Here is a 19,461-nt window from a genome sequence, read left to right as displayed (position 1 = left end):
ACAAATCTAATATTAAAAGAAATAACTAAAACCCTATCATATTAAAACCAGACAACACATACATACCAAACATAAATTATAAGGAGCCTGGGGGAAAGATGTCTCAAATTCCCCCATGCCTGGTGGTATAGGTGGGTCTTGAGTAGTTTACGGAAGACAAGGAGGGTGGGAGCAGTTCTAATCTCTGGGGGGAGTTGATTCCAGAGGGCCGGGGCCACCACAGAGAAGGCTCTTCCCCTGGGGCCCACCAGACAACATTGTTTAGTCGATGGGACCCAGAGAAGGCCAACTCTGTGGGACCTTATCAGTCACTGGGATTCGTGCAGTAGTAGGCGGTTCTGGAGATACTCTGGTCCAATGCCATGTAGGGCTTTAAAGGTCATAACCAACACTTTGAATTGTGACTGGAAACTGATTGGCAGCCGATGAAACTGATCGGCAACTGATTGGCAGCCGGAAACTGATCGGCAGCCAATGCAGGCCACAGAGTGTGGTAGATATGTGGGCGAATCTGGGAAGCCCCACGATGGCTCTCGCGGCCGCGTTCCGCATAATCTGGAGTTTCCGAACACTTTTCAAAGGTAGCCCCATGTAGAGAGCATTGCAGTAATACCTTGAGAATGGAATTTCACTAGCCTAAACACTTCAGCACTTCCCAAAAGATCTTGGCAGTGCCAGATTGGGTACACATGGGCTGATCATGGAGAAAGGGCTGGGGAAACCAAGGGATCTTCCACTTCTGCGCCATCTGTAGAATTTTATTATTAACTTAATAAGTATAAATCAGCCAAGATATGATATCAAATCTGAATCTTTTTTGAATTATTAGTTTGATTCAAACTGGCAATTCAGTCTGAAGGATAGGGTTATACTCAAATAATAGTAACCACTATTGGATAGTTACTATTATAAAAATCCATTAAATCTTTGAATTGATTCAAAAGCACCTCATTTAATTAGACGTATTTACAATTTATGTTAATTTAAAGATTGGATTCAATTAAATTGTATATAATCTACACTCTTATATTATTATTAAAGACAACTAAAGTGACTACATTTATAATTTTAGAAACCAACATCTCCCTTTTTCTCCAAAAATGGTACAGAAGTAGTTGTGAAGAAGATAAATTTATTCTAGACCTACTCAACTTATAATCAAGCTAACAAATATCTCTATCTAATAACAGTTGATTTCCCATTTTCTTAATATCAATTTTGACCTCTGTTTTCCAATCTCCACCAAATTTTATCCTGTGTCCTTTTTCATTTTGAGCGTGATTAACAATTTATGGTGCTCTTTGTTAAATTTTGTTGGATATCTTAAGATTTAATTGAAACTCCAGAAGCCACAATAATGCAAAAATGGGACGGCTACTTGTACAAAGATACATTGAAAATAAAGCAAATTCAAGTATCTAGCACCCCCATTGAGGAAAATTTTATTTTGCAATTAAAATTATATTTTTCCTATTTAACAATTGAAATCGTTTTTAAAAGGGGAAATGGTGAAATATTAATATTAATCATCTCAAAAGTGAGTATTTTAGATTGAGATTAGCAGCTCAACTTTTTCAATTCCCACTTAATGTCCAGGACAATTTATTTCTTAAGGTTTTTTGATGGACAGAGGTTAAAAAGAGAGAATACAATATAACTTCCACCTTACATTCACAGAAGTTAGATTATAGATGTAATAAAGAAAAAAAGCCTCATATTATAATTCAGCATATCATGTTTTTAGTGGTCCTGTTCTTGCATGAATACAAATCTGATCCAAACAAGTAAAAGTATCTTTTCTCAGTATTTATTTAGGAATATGGTGATTACAAGTGATCTCTCTCTCTCAACACAATTTGTATTGCTCTCAAGTAGCATGATGTTATGTTTGACTACTTCATGACAATGCTTTGCTCAATTCCATTTCATTTCATTTAATTGCTCAATGAAATGTATTGCTGGAGACAAGCAGCCTTAATTCATCAATTCCCATCATCAATGCTTGCTTCTAACAAAAGCTACTGTTATCAAGAAAAGCAAAATGATGTTATTTCAAAGTTGTACTACACAAAGTAAGCACACCTTCAAAACTCTCAACAGTCTTCATTTTGTGCATGTATTTATATATATTTTGAAATAGTGTGTCATTTTTTACAAGTCATCAAAACAAATGAGATCCTATGGTCAATATCTAATGCCTTGCAATAAGCTACAATTCGGTCATATAATGAATAATTATGAAATAATGTATTCAGAAAATGAGTTTTATTCTTACCTCAGGCAACTTGGCTAGTTTATTTCCTGAAAGTGAATTTAATCAAGACTTGGTAATAAGACTACATCTACCATAATGAACTTCAAGCAATGTAAGTAGACATTTTCAGGCTCACTTCTTGAAATATGCTGCTTATAATTGGAAAGCTTTATATCTTTGTTTCACTTGCCATTTTTCTAATCCTCTTTCAAAGGTATCGCTTAGGCTAATATCTGCCATGGTAACTTGCTAATGTCAAGAGAATAACGAAACATACTTCTGTTTTCTTTTTTAAAGTAAGCCTAAAAATGCTTGAGTTATAAAGTTCAGCTTATTATGGATAAACATAATTTCACTATTTTATACCTTTCTATTTTATACCTTTTCTTCTTTGCTGTAAAAATAATATGTAAATAAATATTTATATACATATGGATCATATGGATTTTTACATAAATTTCTCCATATTCTGTCTATTGCCCTCGTTTGTAGACACCTTTTTGTGATTAGTGGGTCAGTCTACACAGGAGAGAGAGAGAGAGGAGTTTGTAGGGTTCCTGTAACTCTGATATTACTACCATCATCATTTAACGTAACATTATTACATTCCTTGTGTTATATCACCATTAATAAAACAGTCCACAAGAGATCCAATAACATCAAAACAAAATATATATATGAGCAGCATCTTAGTAAAACCATAGAAAACTATATAAAGTATATTAAAAATAAATCTCAGCTGGAACTTTTTTTTTAAAAAAGGAAAATTAAAATATAGGTATACCAAACATGCAAAATCAAATGAATTGCTCAGTCTGAAAGAATTTTATTTGGTATAGAAACTTAAGAGAGCAAGTACTGGTAATAGTAGAATAAAATACTCAAGTGTTTTTCAAACTTATCATGTGATACTGTGAGCTAAATATATTTCTCCTTTTCCGCATTATAGCACCTGCTTCTTGATGTATAGGTTTTAGTTCACCATAACATATAGGTTTTTGACTTCAAGGTTTTTGAGGAAACTTGTTCCATCAGTCTAGCTTTTATTCATTTATTTATTAGTCAACCAATAGGATGCTTTAATGGTAAATTATAATTTTTGACATTTTACAACAGTGAAATAAAAGGAAGGGGGAACCAAACAAAAATCATAATAAAGCAGTATAATTTAATTGAATTACCAGTTTGAATCAAACTAATAATTCAAATAATATTCAGATTTGATATCATATCTTGGCTGATTTATACATATTAAGTTAACAATAATATTCCACAGAAGATCCATCCTTATTCCTGCAATTAGCAGCTGAAATTTTAGGCACAGTTTGAGTGCATTCATGAGACATCTTGGCCTCCACAGAGTTTTTGAAGTCAATATGATTTATAGCTATGCTGATGATCTAGCTTAGATGATCGCCACTGTGGCTTTGCTTGCACCTGCCATTACTGTATGTTTAGCCAGAAGCATCTTACAAAAACAATAAGAAAAAAATAGTGAATTTAGAATTAGTGGCCAAGCTAAAACAATATTCTTATACAGCAACTATTCTCTTTTATCACTCTTGACAACATATCACCCAAAGAATAGCCCTAGAATGACATGCAGGAAAACCAGAAAACAAGGATTTTTTGGTTTTTTTTTTAACTAGTAGTATCTATTTATTCCATTTTCAAAGACAATTGCCATGGAAGATAAGGCAATCTGGGAACAGCAGCATATTTATTTTATTTATTTTATTTATTTTATTTATTTTATTTATTTTATTTATTTTATTTATTTTATTTATTTTATTTATTTTATTTATTTTATTTATTTTATTTATTTTATTTATTTTATTTATTTTATTTATTTTATTTATTTTATTTATTTTATTTATTTTATTTATTTTATTTATTTTATTTATTTTATTTATTTTATTTATTTTATTTATTTTATTTATTTTATTTATTTTATTTATTTTATTTATTTTATTTATTTATTTATTTATTTTGTTTGTTTGTTTATTCATTTATTCATTCATTCATTCATTCATTTATTTATTTATTAGATTTGTATGCCGCCCCTCTCCGTAGACTCGGGGCGGCTAACAACAATAATAAAACAACGTATGACAAATCTAATATTTAAAATAATTTAAAAACCCTTATTAAAAACCAACATGACTTCAAATATAATTGATTGCTTTAGCCTATAATAGAATTGATTAAGTCTATGATTTCAAAACTTATAATTATGGTTTTAAAATTTCAAATGGAACACACAGAACCAATAGGAAAAACTAATTAATTTAATAGACTGGTCTTTCAAGACATGTTGCCCTAAGGAACACTTTCTGTCCTAGCCTACATTGACCAAAAGCAAGGCAGGATTATTTTATTTTTCATGCTTCCTTCCATCTCTGGACCATATATTCATTTGTACAGATCCTTCCTACATAGCTTGTCATTTCCTTTCGACTTTAACCTATTTCATATTGTTTCCTAAGTCAGCCCTTGCCCATCCTTTTTTTACTACGTCCTAAATACACTTTTTTATTTATTTATTTATTTTGTCCAATACACAATGAGGGTTTTAGTGAGTATATATCAATATACACATAGTAAAATACATGATGAAGGTTATAGAGGAGATACTCATAGTAAAATATATCTAAGAAAGAATAGAAAAGAAGATATAGGAATAGAATACAGTATATAGAATATATAGAATATAGTAACAGAATATATATATACATATACACATACATATACATGTACATATACACATACACATACACATACACATACACATACACATACACATACATATACATATACATATATACATATACATACATACATATATATATACATATCCATACATAATATCCTAAGGAGCCCCAAAGATAAAATCCAATTGGAATACCAAGGAATCTATGAAATCCCTTGCAAAACATGTGCATCCACATACATTGGACAAACCAACCGAAGAGTGAGCCAACGCATTGCAGAACATGTGAATGCAGTTAAAAAAGAAGAAAAGACTTCCTCCCTTGTCCAGCACATTAAAAAAACAGGGCACGAAATTGACTTTGAAAAAACTAAATTACTTCACAAAACAGAGAATTTATATAGAAGAATTGCTCTAGAAGCCATAGAAATTGAGAGGAGCCCCCTTTGCATAAATAAAAGAGATGACACGTCCCGCCTACCAGAAATTTGGAAACCAGCCTTAAACAAAAAAAAAAAACACTTCATAAAAATCACCATGTCAATCCTTCTAATAATTATGAATTTGGAATTTGGAAATTTGGAAACCAGCCTTAAACAAAAAACACTTCATAAAAATCACCATGTCAATCCTTCTAATAATTATGATTACACCAACCAATCAGATCACTGAAACATAATCACCCAATCTATTTGCTACATTCAAACCAAATCTCCACCCCCACACTATATACTAGGAAGAAATGACAGTTGCAAACATTCCATTTTACAACAGCACGAAGCACCGTAGATAATCTAAGGGTAAAGTGTTGGGGGTTTGGGGATGACACTATGGAGTCCGGTAATGAGTTCCACGCTTCGACAACTCTGCTACTGAAGTCATATTTTTTACAGTCAAGTTTGGAGCAGTTAATATTAAGTTTAAATCTGTTGTGTGCTCTTGTGTTGTTGTGGTTGAAGCTGAAGTAGTCGCCGACAGGCAGGACGTTGCAGCATATGATTTTGTGGGCAATACTTAGATCTTGTTTAAGGCGTCTTAGTTCTAAACTTTCTAGGCCCAGGATTGAAAGTCTAGTCTCATAGGGTATTCTATTTCGAGTGGAGGAGTGAAGGGCTCTTCTGGTGAAGTATCTTTGAACATTTTCAAGGGTGTTAATGTCTGAGATACGATATGGGTTTTTTAAAGTACCGTATCTTTCTCTTCCAAAATTATGAGATGAACCAACTTACATGTCACATAGGCCTCCTATTTAGGTTCGTCATTTCACCCCATTAGGCAAAAGATGGTTTATAACTGACTGCTGATCAGAATAGCTAATAGCTGACGAAATTGATAAGTGATTTGGCTCATTACAGGAGTGACCAACTAGTGAACTCTAGGTTAGGATTTCAGGTAGTTACCTCAACCAAAAGATTCTAGAAGTCATGAAAAGCAGGAAATTGCATCTTATTTTAGAATAGAATAGAACAGAATAACAGAGTTGAAAGTCACCTTATAGGTCTTCTAGTACAACCCCCTACTTAGGCAGGAAACCCTACATCACTTAAGACAAATGATTATCCAACATCTTCTTTAAAACATCCAGTTTTGGAACATTCACAACTTCTGGAAACAAGCTGTTCCATTGATTAATTGTTCTAACAGTCAGAAAATTTCTCCTTAGTTCTAAGTTGCTTCTCTCCTTGATTAGTTTCCACCCATTGCTACTTATTCTACCCTCAGGTGCTTTGGAGAACAGTTTAACTCCCTCTTCTTTGTGGCAATCCCTGAGCTATTGGAATACTGTTATCAATGTCTCCCCTAGTCTTTCCTTTCATACTCAATTCCTGCAATCGTTCTTCATATTGTTGTGAGCATAGTTCCCTCTAAGCTGAGCAGTGAGCAATCGCTCACTTAAAAATCATCATCAACTCAGAGTTTTTCAAACCTGCCCAGAAGCTGAGAGGGAAAAAGTGAGAGGGAAAGAGTGCCGCCCAGTCCCAAAGGGACTGCCGCTCAGACACTATACTTTTCCGCCCACACCAGAAAAAAATTAGAGGGGACATTGGTTGTGAGCTGCCCCAAGTTGTTTGAGCTGCCCCGAGACTTCAGAGAGGGATGGCATAAAGTCTAATAAATAATTATTATTATCATTATCATTATCATTATCATTATCATTATCGGTATTATGTCAATACAACACAGCAAATGAGATCACTATGCTGGATTTCGTATTTCATCACCAGTCGGGCGCTTCCCAAGCAGCTAGGACCGTGTGATGTAGCGGCAAATTATGTTTGCCGATCCCAGTAAAGCGGCCTTTTGCAATTGACAGATGGAGATTTTGTCAATTCCAATGGTTTTCAAATGTCCGCTAAGATCCTTTGGCACTGCACCCAGCGTGCCAAGTACCACTGGGATCACTTTCACTGGCTTATGCCAGAGTCATTGCAGCTTGATTTTTAGATCTTTGTATTTCACTAATTTCTCTAGCTGCTTCTCCTCAACTCTGCTGTCCCCTGGGATTGCGATGTCGATGATCCATATTTTCTTTTTCTCCACAATCAGGATGTCTAGTGTGTTATGCTTCAGAATTTGATCAGTCTGAAGTTGTTGTTGTTGTTATTATTATTATTATTATTATTATTATTATTATTATTATCCAGTTCCCTAATCATAATAATAATAATTCAATCCCCTAATCATCTTTGCTGCTTTTCTCTGTATTCTTTCTAGAGTCTCAACATCCTTTTTGCAGAGTCGACTGACAACGAGTCAGTCGAGGTCACTGGGGCACGTACTTGTCCACCTGTCTGGGAAGAGTTTGATCTGGTGACACCTGATGAAGTGGACAAGGCCATCGGAGCTGTGAGTTCCGCCACCTGTTTACTGGATCCGTGTCCCTCCTGGTTGGTTTCGGCCAGCAGGGAGGTGACACGGAGCTGGGCCCAGGAGATTACCAACGCTTCCTTGGGGAGGGGAGTTTTTCCATCACTCTATAAAGAAGCGCTTGTGCGCCCCCTCCTCAAGAAGCCCTCCCTGGACCCAGCCGTACTTAACAACTATCGTCCAGTCTCCAACCTTCCCTTTATGGGGAAGGTTGTCGAGAAGGTGGTGGCACTCCAGCTCCAGCGGTCCTTGGAAGAAGCCAATTATCTAGGTCCCCAGCAGTCGGGTTTCAGGGCCGGTTACAGCACGGAAACCGCTTTGGTCGCGTTGATGGATGATCTCTGGCGGGCCCGGGACAGGGGTTTATCCTCTGTCCTGGTGCTCCTTGACCTCTCAGCGGCTTTCGATACCATCGACCATGGTATCCTTCTGCACCGGCTGGAGGGGTTGGGAGTGGGAGGCACTGTCCTTCAGTGGTTCTCCTCCTACCTCTCTGGCCGGTCGCAGTCGGTGTTAGTGGGGGGCCAGAGGTCGACTCCTAGGTTTCTCCCTTGTGGGGTGCCTCAGGGGTCGGTCCTCTCCCCCCTGCTATTCAACATCTACATGAAACCGCTGGGCGAGATCATCCAAGGACATGGGGTGAGGTATCATCAATATGCGGATGATACCCAGCTTTACATCTCCACCCCATGCCCAGTCAACGAAGCGGTGGAAGTGATGTGCCGGTGCCTGGAGGCTGTTGGGGCCTGGATGGGTGTCAACAGACTCAAGCTCAACCCGGATAAGACGGAGTGGCTGTGGGTTCTGCCTCCCAAGGACAATCCCATCTGTCCGTCCATCACCCTGGGGGGGGGATTATTGACCCCCTCAGAGAGGGTCCGCAACTTGGGCGTCCTCCTCGATCCACAGCTCACATTAGAACAACATCTTTCAGCTGTGGCGAGGGGGGCGTTTGCCCAGATTCGCCTGGTGTACCAGTTGCGGCCCTATCTGGACCGGGACTCATTGCTCACAGTCACTCATGCCCTCATCACCTCGAGGTTCGACTACTGTAATGCTCTCTACATGGGGCTACCTTTGAAAAGTGTTCGGAAACTTCAGATCGTGCAAAATGCAGCTGCGAGAGCAGTCATGGGCCTACCTAGGTATGCCCATGTTTCACCATCACTCCGCAGTCTGCATTGGTTGCCGATCAATTTCCGGTCACAATTCAAAGTGTTGGTTATGACCTTTAAAGCCCTTCATGGCATCGGACCAGAATATCTCCGAGACCGCCTCCTGCCGCACGAATCCCAGCGACCGATTAGGTCCCACAGAGTGGGCCTTCTCCGGGTCCCGTCAACTAAACAATGTCGGTTGGCGGGCCCCAGGGGAAGAGCCTTCTCTGTGGCGGCCCCGGCCCTCTGGAACCAACTCCCCCCGGAGATTAGAACTGCCCCTACTCTTCCTGCCTTCCGTAAACTCCTTAAAACCCACCTTTGCCGTCAGGCATGGGGGAACTGAAACATCTCCCCCTGGGCACGTTTAATTTATGCATGGTATGTCTGTGTGTGTGACTGTTAGCATATGGGGTTTTTTAAATATTTAAATATTTTAAATTTGTCTGATTGCTTATGATTTGTTTTTACATGTTGTGAGCCGCCCCGAGTCTTCGGAGAGGGGCGGCATACAAATCTAAGTAATAAAATAAATAAAATAAATATGTTTGGTAAGTATAGCCTTACCAAGGCATTATAAAGTAGTATTAACACTTCACATGATCTTGATTCCATCCCTCTGTTAATGCAGCCTAGAACTGTGTTGGCTTTTTTGGCAACTGCTGCACACTGCTGGCTCATATCTAAATAGTTGTCCACTAGGACTCCAAGGTCCCTCTCACAGTTACTATTGTTGAGAAAGGTACCACATATGCCATACCTGTGAATTTTGTTTTTCTTGTCTAAATCTAGAACCTTACTTTTTTTCCCACCATTGAATTTCATTTTGTTAGATAGTGCCAATGTTGAAGTCTGTCAAGATTCTTCTGTATCTTGGACTTAACTTCTGGAGAGTTGGCTATTCCTGCCAGTTTGGTGCCATCTGAAAATTTAATGAGTTTTCCATCTATCCCCTTGTCCAAGAAATTGATGAAGATGCTCAACAGTACTGGGTCTAAAACAGAGCCTTGTGTTACTCCACTGCATACTTCCCTCCTACAGTAATTACTGTTACTGCCTTTCCTGTTGAGGAAAGGAAAGAGGGTTTATTCAAACCCCAGTCTCACTTGGCTATAGAATTTGATTAGATTTATATACAATTCCATGTCTTTGGTGGCTAATTGACATTTTGCTTTCTAAAGCAGCAAAATGTCTTAGGCCACGTCTCTGAATAATTCTGAAGTGAACGCACAAAAGAACCAAAATTGATACATCATCTATCTACCTCTCTCTCTCTCTCTCTCTCTCTCTCTCTCTCTCTCTCTCTCTCTCTCTCTATCTATCTATATATATATATATATATATATATGTCACATGTTTAAGCTGAATTTGAAAATTAAGGGAGACTAGGATAGATCTATTTCGGCCTTATTTTGGCCTCATCAGCTAGCCATACCCACTGGGACTTGAACCTGCAACCTTTGCCTTGTAAGGCAGAGAATTATCCAATCCCTTCAGCTATATATATATATATATATGTGTGTGTGTGTGTGTGTGTGTGTGTGTCACATTTTTTTTGCTGAATTTGAAAATTAAGGGAGACTAGGATAGATCTATTTCGGCCTTATTTTGGCCTCATCAGCTAGCCATACCCACTGGGACTTGAACCTGCAACCTTTGCCTTGTAAGGCAGAGAATTATCCTCAAGCCAACAGTATCCAATCCCCTTCAGCTCTGCACCAGGGAAGGGTTACATATTTTTGTGATGAATCATATTATATATAGTTATATAATTATATATAGTTATATATATGTGTGTCAAATGTTTTTTTAGCTGTTTATATATATAACTATCCTGTATCTATCTATCTATCTATCTATCTATCTATCTATCTATTTATTTATCTATTTATTTATTTATTTATTTATTTATCTATCTATCTATCTATACATACATACATACGAACACACACATGCACAGTATCTTAATCATTAATTAATTAATTAATTCATATTTATAGGCTGCCCATATTTCAATTTATATATTGTTTTTTGCTAGAGAATGTTTTTTTTCCCAGATTTCATTAACAAATATCTATGGGATAAAATCGTCACCCAAAAGAACCAGCATCTTCAGATATGAAGAGAACATCTTTTTAAAGGGCATAGTGACTTGACAAATCATTGAATATAAATTATGCACATTTTTTGAGACTCATAGGATTTATTATTATTTTTGGACAGAGTATAATATAGTTCCTTGTTTTCCTCCTTTTGCCATTATTTAATGTATTTTACAAAGGCATGCCTAATTATTGATTCCAGAATGTTACATTATTGTAATTGTTAAATATATGCCATTCAATTAGTTGAAAAATAAGGAACTGTGTTATTTTCCAAAGGAGGGTGTTTATTTTAAAATGTTAATAATATAATAAGGCTGTGCATGCTGAGAAAACGATCAGAGAAAGTGCTTCATAACAACTATTGTTACAAGTACAACTGTGCTTGTACTGAGCAAGTATAGTAACTCTTTAAAGTAGTTGGGTCTTTTTTCAGAATTTCATGGGAGTCTAGGGGAAAACACTGCTGCTTTAATAAGATGTGTTCAAGCTGTTGTATGACAATCTAATAAAGATGCAACTAATTTAAAGAAATGCTCCAGTTATGCTCCCATGCATTTTGGAACACCATTTCTGAATCCTTTTTGAAGCATGGTCAACCATAAAATATTAATATGAAGATTTCTAGTAATTATGTTACTAATAATTATGTTGTATTGGCAGTTCTGTGTTAGCAAATACTTCAGAAGAAAAGGATTTAGGGGTAGTGATTTCTGACAGTCTCAAAATGGGTGAACAGTGCAGTCAGGCGGTAGGGAAAGCAAGTAGGATGCTTGGCTGCATAGCTAGAGGTATAACAAGCAGGAAGAGGGAGATTATGATCCCGCTGTATAGAGTGCTGGTGAGGCCACATTTGGAATACTGTGTTCAGTTCTGGAGACCTCACCTACAAAAAGATATTGACAAAATTGAACGGGTCCAAAGACGGGCTACAAGAATGGTGGAAGGTCTTAAGCATAAAACGTATCAGGAAAGATTTAATGAACTCAATCTGTATAGTCTGGAGGACAGAAGGAAAAGGGGGGACATGATCGAAACATTTAAATATATTAAAGGGTTAAATAAGATCCAGGAGGGAGTGTTTTTAAAAGGAAAGTGAACACAAGAACTAGGGGACACAATCTGAAGTTAGTTGGGGGAAAGATCAAAAGCAACATGAGAAAATATTATTTTACTGAAAGAGTAGTAGATCCTTGGAACAAACTTCCAGCAGACGTGGTAGATAAATCCACAGTAACTGAATTTAAACATGCCTGGGATAAACATATATCCATCCTAAGATAAAATACAGAAACTAGTATAAGGGCAGACTAGATGGACCATGAGGTCTTTTTCTGCCGTCAGACTTCTATGTTTCTATGTTAAAGAACTCCCTATTGTTTGTCCATTCTGTAATAACCAGCTATAGGTTTGTTTGTTTATTCATTCAATTTTCAGTTTAGTTCTGTCTGAACTATATACAGTATGTAACTACTATTATATTAATGAATGTAAGTAAATTCCTAGAATGAATCAATATCATAAACTAATCATTAATAAGTGAGACCATAAAGTTTCCATTCAAAAATATGTGTAACCCACCAGTACGTTGAAAAGGAAGTAGTTTTAATTGAGAAAATGAAGTCTTTTACTTTAAGAAGAAAGAAAAAACACAGGCAGTAGCAGTAATAGATTACCATACAGACTAGTATCTCTGCTGGAGATTTTCAAAGAAATCAGGCTTACAAACTTTGCAAGTTTTAAGAGGAGTGGATTTCCACTCCCAAGAATTCCCCAGTCACACAACTTAAAGTTGCCAAGTTTGAAAAACATCAGACTGAAATAGACATTTTTCAAAAAATAGTGTAGTATCACGAATACTGCAAGATGCAAGGGCATTCTTAGGAAATTTCTGACTTTATGATTCTATAATTTCAGTTTTGAACAACATACTGCAAGATGCAAGGGCTTGCACTTAATGCATTCTTAGGAAATTTCTGACTTTATGATTCTATAATTTCAGTTTTGAACAACATTGGTAATATCCGTCAAGTAATATATGGCACTATTCTGTCCTGAATGAAGATTAGAATCTGAGATTCTAGAAATGAAAGACAAAAGAAGAGAGGACAGGATCCAGACTACAAAAAATTAGTACACCAACATAGTTATTATTTATGGCAAAAAGTTAGCCAGGCACAACCATATAGTCTCACAAACAGTTTTTCTTTCTCCAATGAACTGTTCCCAAGATAAAACTATCATGTAGTTTCCCTGTTTCCTAATTCTCAGCAAGCCTGATCTTTCACTACAGTGGTTTGACTCCCTATTTATTGTTTTGTAAACTGAAGTGTATTTCTGTTTTCTGATACTGTACTTGATCTGATAGCTGCATTGAACTATGTAACTTTACCAATAAGGCTGCATTCAAGATTTTGGGGAGAAGTTCATATAATTGACATAGGTTGATTATAATTTATTTATTTGATTTCTACAACTACAAAACTCAACAAAGTATCTTTGTGTCTACAATTCTAAAATTACTGCATGCATGTGCAGTGATAAAAAATGGGAGGGGAGCCGAAAAAAAGACAATTGCATACACAGTGCCTCAAAATCAGCTTCTATGCTTGCTCAAGAGGAAAAATAAAATTATTTTTTAACAAATTTTTAAAAATCATTAAAAAATTTTAAAAGACGGTGACGCCTATGGACTGGCTGCTACTAGTTCAGGCAAACCGGTCCAAACCAGGAGGAGCCCACGCCTGTAGTAAGTGCAGCGATAGATTCTGCCTTATCACCGCCTTATTATCAGCGTATATATACGGAAAATGTAGGTGATTACAAAAGGAGGCTTCTAAATTGGTCAAATTTAGAAAGATCCAATTGAAATAAGTTACTAATTATCAATTGAATCCCATTGATAACTGTTCTAACTACATCTGCATCTCAAACCATAACATCTATGTGTTATGGGAACTGCAAAAGGAAGCTGCAAAGCATTCAAAAGAAAAAGCAAGGCTTTCATCTATACTATAGGGAGCCTTCCCTTTTCTTTTGAATGTTTTGCAGTTCCCTTCCTATCTTTTGCCACACAGTAAGTTATGTTTCAAGGCCCTCATATAATAAAGCATGTATCCTAATCTTCAGTTTCATTTGTTTTCCTCCCATAAACCTATTGGTATGTTTAATTTTCCCAACATTTTCACAAATATTGTATAATTATTGCACAGTACTTTTCTAACACGGGAACTGCTGTTCTAGCAGTTCATGAACCAAAAACCCATTTCTGCAGTAGATTAGTTTTTGCCACATGTCAATCACCCTTTTTGCCCCAGAAGAACCAGCTCAGCAGAATAGGGATTGTTCACCTAACAGCTGCACCATGAGAAAGAGGTCATTTACATAAATGAACACATTGAACCATAATAAGTAACACGAACAAAGATGAAATGAGAGAGAGGAGGGTGAACAGAAGGGAAAAGAAAAGGATTAATGGGCAGAATTAAAGGGAAAAAAGAATACAATTGCAGAACTGTTTTCAGAAATTGTTGAGATTTCTCAAAGGACAGGCTAGGTCCCAGAAGACTGAAAAACAAATGTCATATCCATATTCAAAAAAGATAAGATGAACTCTGAAAATATAGATCTATCAGCCAGATGTGAATACTTGGCAAAATCTTGGCATATTTGGCAAAATCTTCACTCAAATCATTTATCATCTTGTTTATAGGTACATGACTAAGTATGTTTCAATTAATAATGGGTTTCATATACACAATAACAAGTATACGGAGAGGGGCGGCATACAAATCTAATACATAAAATAATAATAATAACTATAACTTTTTGATAAAATTACAGAGTTATAAAGTTATCAGTAATGTCTTTACAAAGCAGTACCTGCTGATACTGTTATTAAAACAGACCCACTATTTGCTTAACAACTACACCCAAAAAGTGTTTATCAATGGCTTTACTTCAGTTTGAAGTGAAGTACTAAGTTTGTAGAGTGTTGCTATTCAACAATGTGATGTTTGTGAATAACACAATAGTAAGAAGGATGGATAATATTTGCCTCTCAAGATCTTTCCTATTTATGATTCTATGAAAAACCAGGGAAGGGAAATCAAAGATATTACAATGGATGAGAATGAAATCATGGCTTCATTTGATATCATGGTCCTTTTAATTTTCATAGGTTCAGAATCAGCCAACATGAATATAAACAATAACTACATGCCATACAAAAGAGACAACCAAGAAGGCAAAACAGGAACAAAAATACCTCCCAACCAGCAATCAATAGCTAAATGAGCATAGATTAACTCCCAAGATTAACATCTGATCAACCATCAAGATGTAAACAATACCCCAATTAAAAAACTACCAAACAAGCCAACATTAAGCATCCCAATCAAAAATAACAAAAAAATTACTTTTCATGATCAACCCCCACCAACATTTACCAGCAAGTCAACAGTATATAAATTGACAGCAAACCCCATTTTCTATTTGTTAATTGTGATAATGTTACCAAGTTTGGTAATGAAGCATCTACAAGAAAACAACCAAGCTGAAAGAGCACCAACAACCCCCCCCCCCATTTCATCCCTGAACAACAAATATTGTCCATTATGAGACAGGTGTCCCTATGGAAAACCAATAGGAATTTTAACCGGTTATATTTCTTCAAAACAATGTGATGCAGAGGTGATCTACTAGACTCCCCAATTTCAGCTTGGAAACATTTGCAGCAGAGGTGGAGTAACGAAACGGACACAAAGAGCTGGATTTAAACTGGGTCATTTTTATTAATTAAATTTCCATAATTTATTCATTAAATTAGCATAAATTTAACTAAAACCTAACAAAGACCCGCAGGATCAAACAATTACTTCTGGGGCGGAAAATGACATCATAAAAACTTCCGGGGCAACTTATGGGCGTAGCTCCATGCTGATCCAGGTGAAGGGCCCTGCCCTCACCTGGATCCCAGCCATGCACCTGCATGTTGGAGGTTTCGCCGTCTAACCCCTACAAGGGGATAGAAATGGGCGGGACCCAAAGACAGGTTCCCCCCAATTGCTCAGATTGAACTAAAGGCACCATGAGCCTTTGGAGAGAACCTGTCAATCATCCCCAAAGATGCCCAACGGAGAACACGCAGTTGCTAACCACCACCCAGTTTTCCGCCTCTAACCTTGCCTACCCAAATGACCAAAGGTAAGCCAATTAGCCTAATCGGGAGGCAAAGCACCCCCTAACTGACTATCCATCACCACAGTGTGGAATAGGTGAAAAAACGGTTGCAGAAAATACCGAGACCGCCAAAAATTCCTATTCACCCCCCTAAGGGCGACCCACAGTGGCACACTGGAAGATAGGGAGGGCGGCCGGGTGTTCACTGCTCATCATTGTCAGGGCGAAAAGGAGGCCCCAAGCCTGCACAGCCTCTTTTATAGGGCTGGCAGGCCCCTCCCCCAATGACGTCATCGGCCTAGGCCGATGACACAAAATGGCCGGGATCTCGCGAGATCCCGGCATTCAAAATGGCAGCTGCGCCAAGGGCCGTGTCTCCCTGGCCCTGCAGCAAATCCGGGCCGGGGATTAATCACCGACCGCGCATTCTATTCATTTCCACTTTCTGTCAATTAATAAATGTAGAACCAATCAGTTTGAATCTCACTTTCTCGTTGGAGCAAAAATTCTTCCAGCAACCTTTCTGGCCATATGGGGTGGCTGGCAAATGCAAAACTGAACCCCAAGAAACCTGGAAAAAATATCAGAGATTATCAAAATAGTGCAAGCAATTATACTGAAATAGACCTTGTGCTGCCTTCCGTTCAAGCAAAGACTTGACTCATCTAGTCCACGTGCTTGTTTTCCATTCATAATTAGAACAACAAAATGCATCCTTTTCCTGTTCTGCTCCATCAGCATAGCCACAGAAAACATCCTCATTTTCAATAACTCTTCTCCTTTATCTCCCAGTGCCTGATGCCTAATAAGCTGATTGCTATTTACTTTGGACTAAAAGCTAATCTGTTAATGATTGATTTTAAATTTTTACATCCATTTGTCTCTGGCAGGGCTTGAGACAGTGAACAACATTCTATTTCTACCTGATGAATTGGCTTTTCTTTTTTTAAAAAAAAATTAAGTCAGAAATCCTCAGTGTAATATTTTGCTTACAAATATTTGATGTACAGTAGGCAAAGAAGAAATGGTTTCTCTTTGCAAAAAACCCAACAACTCATTGCTCTTTGAAACAGTCAGCAAATAATATAAAGGGACATTTGGTTAATAGTAGTAGCAGGGTAAGGCCTTTCTGTGGGCAAAGTAAAATATAATTGTGCTATAAATTTGCAGGGCTTAGAAATTCTTAATTAACAAAATTGATGTTCATAACTAAGCTACAGCAAGGGAATATGAACTTATACAAGTACTGTCCTTTTAAAATGATCTTAATTGTGTACCATATGATATATGTATTGGCATGATATATACTTTCAAGTGAATTTCATTTCCCATTAAAGAACTGCCAAATAGACAGTTGTTATTTTTAATTGGTACAACCCAGCAATGCGGTTCGGTTTAATCACTAGGTCTAAAAAAATCAAGGAGGAAGTCACTGTTTTCCTCAGATTACTCAGAAAAGAATGCTAAAAAATCTACAACTGATTGCTTTGGATTATTTATTAGAATCTCACCTAAGATATATTGACTGGCAATGTCAAGAACCTAGTACAGTGGTACCTCGAGATACGAGTTTAATTCGTTCCGGACCTGGGCTCTTAAGTCGAGCAGCTCTTATCTCAAACGACTTTTCCCCATAGGAATTAATGTAAATAATTTTAATTGGTTCCAGCCCTCAAAAAACTCACAAAGTTAGTCTAAATTATGCAGAAAGACATGTTTTTAATGAAGAAATGTACATGTACATATAAATGAATAATGAAGTTTCTTTCACTTAACTTGTAAACTTTCTTAAACTTTTAAATTTACATATGTTCAACTTCTCTGCCACCCAATCCTGTAGGACAGAGGTCCCCAACCCTTTTTGCACCAGGGACCGGCTTTAAGCGATCAAGAGAGGAATGGGTGAATGAATGGACGGAGGGTGGGAAGGAAGGAAGGAAAGAGGGAAGGGACAGGAACAGAGGAAGGAAGCAAGGAAACTTATGAAAGGGGAGAGTAAGAGAGGAATGAGTGAAGGGAGGGAGGGAGGGAAGAAGGTGGGAAGGAGAAAGAAAAGAAGAAATAGAGGAAGGGAAGGTAAAAGAGAGAAAGAAAAAGAGCAAGAAAGAAAGCAAGAAAGAAAGAAAGAAAGAAAGAAAGAAAGAAAGGGGGAAGGGACAGGAACAGAGGAAGGAAGCAAGGAAACTTATGAAAGGGGAGAGTAAGAGAGGAATGAGTGAAGGGAGGGAGGGAGGGAAGAAGGTGGGAAGGAGAAAGAAAAGAAGAAATAGAGGAAGGGAAGGTAAAAGAGAGAAAGAAAAAGAGCAAGAAAGAAAGCTGCAAGCACCCCCCCGAGCCCCCCAGGCCGGCTGCAACCTTTTAAAACATGCGCGCCGCTTCGCAGCTGTCTCCTGAAGCCGAACGCGGAAGTTAGCGTTTGGCTTCAGGAGACAGCTCCTTGGCGCTTGTATCTCGAATTTGGGCTTGTAAGTAGAACAAAAATATCTCTCCCCTCCCAGCTCTTATCTCGAGTTGCTCTTAAGTAGAGCAGCTCTTATGTCGGGGTTCCACTGTACAGTGATACCTCATCTTACAAACGCCTTGTCATACAAACTTTTCGAGATACAAACCCGGGGTTTAAGATTTTTTTGCCTCTTCTTACAAACTATTTTCACCTTACAAACCCACCGCCGCCGCTGGGATGCCCCGCCTCCGGACTTCCGTTGCCAGTGAAGCACACGTTTTTGCGCTGCTGGGATGCCCCTGAGGCTCCCCTCCATGGGAAACCCCACCTCTGGACTTCCATGTTTTTGTGATGCTGCAGGGGAATCCCAGCAGCTCAAAAACAGGTGCTTCGCTGGCAACGGAAGTCCAGAGTTGGGGTTTCCCAGTGAGGGGATCCTCAGTGAAATCGCAGCATTGCAAAAACACAGAGGTCCAGAGGTGGGGTTTCTTATGGAAGGAAAGCTCAGGGGAATCCCAGCAGTGCAAAAATGGGGGCTTCGGCTGGCAAAAGAGGTGAATTTTGGGCTTGCATGCATTAATCGCTTTTCCATTGATTCCTATGGGAAACATTGTTTTGTCTTACAAACTTTTCACCTTAAGAACCTCGTCCTGGAACCAATTAACTTTGTAAGACAAGGTATCACTGTACTTAATTTTATGATTCTCTTTTCTTTCATTTCAAAGCTGGTATCATGTATATAAATA

Source organism: Erythrolamprus reginae, chromosome Z (genome assembly GCF_031021105.1).
Source record: "Erythrolamprus reginae isolate rEryReg1 chromosome Z, rEryReg1.hap1, whole genome shotgun sequence".
NCBI lineage: Eukaryota > Metazoa > Chordata > Lepidosauria > Squamata > Dipsadidae > Erythrolamprus > Erythrolamprus reginae.
Note: the sequence above shows the minus strand (reverse complement) of the source record.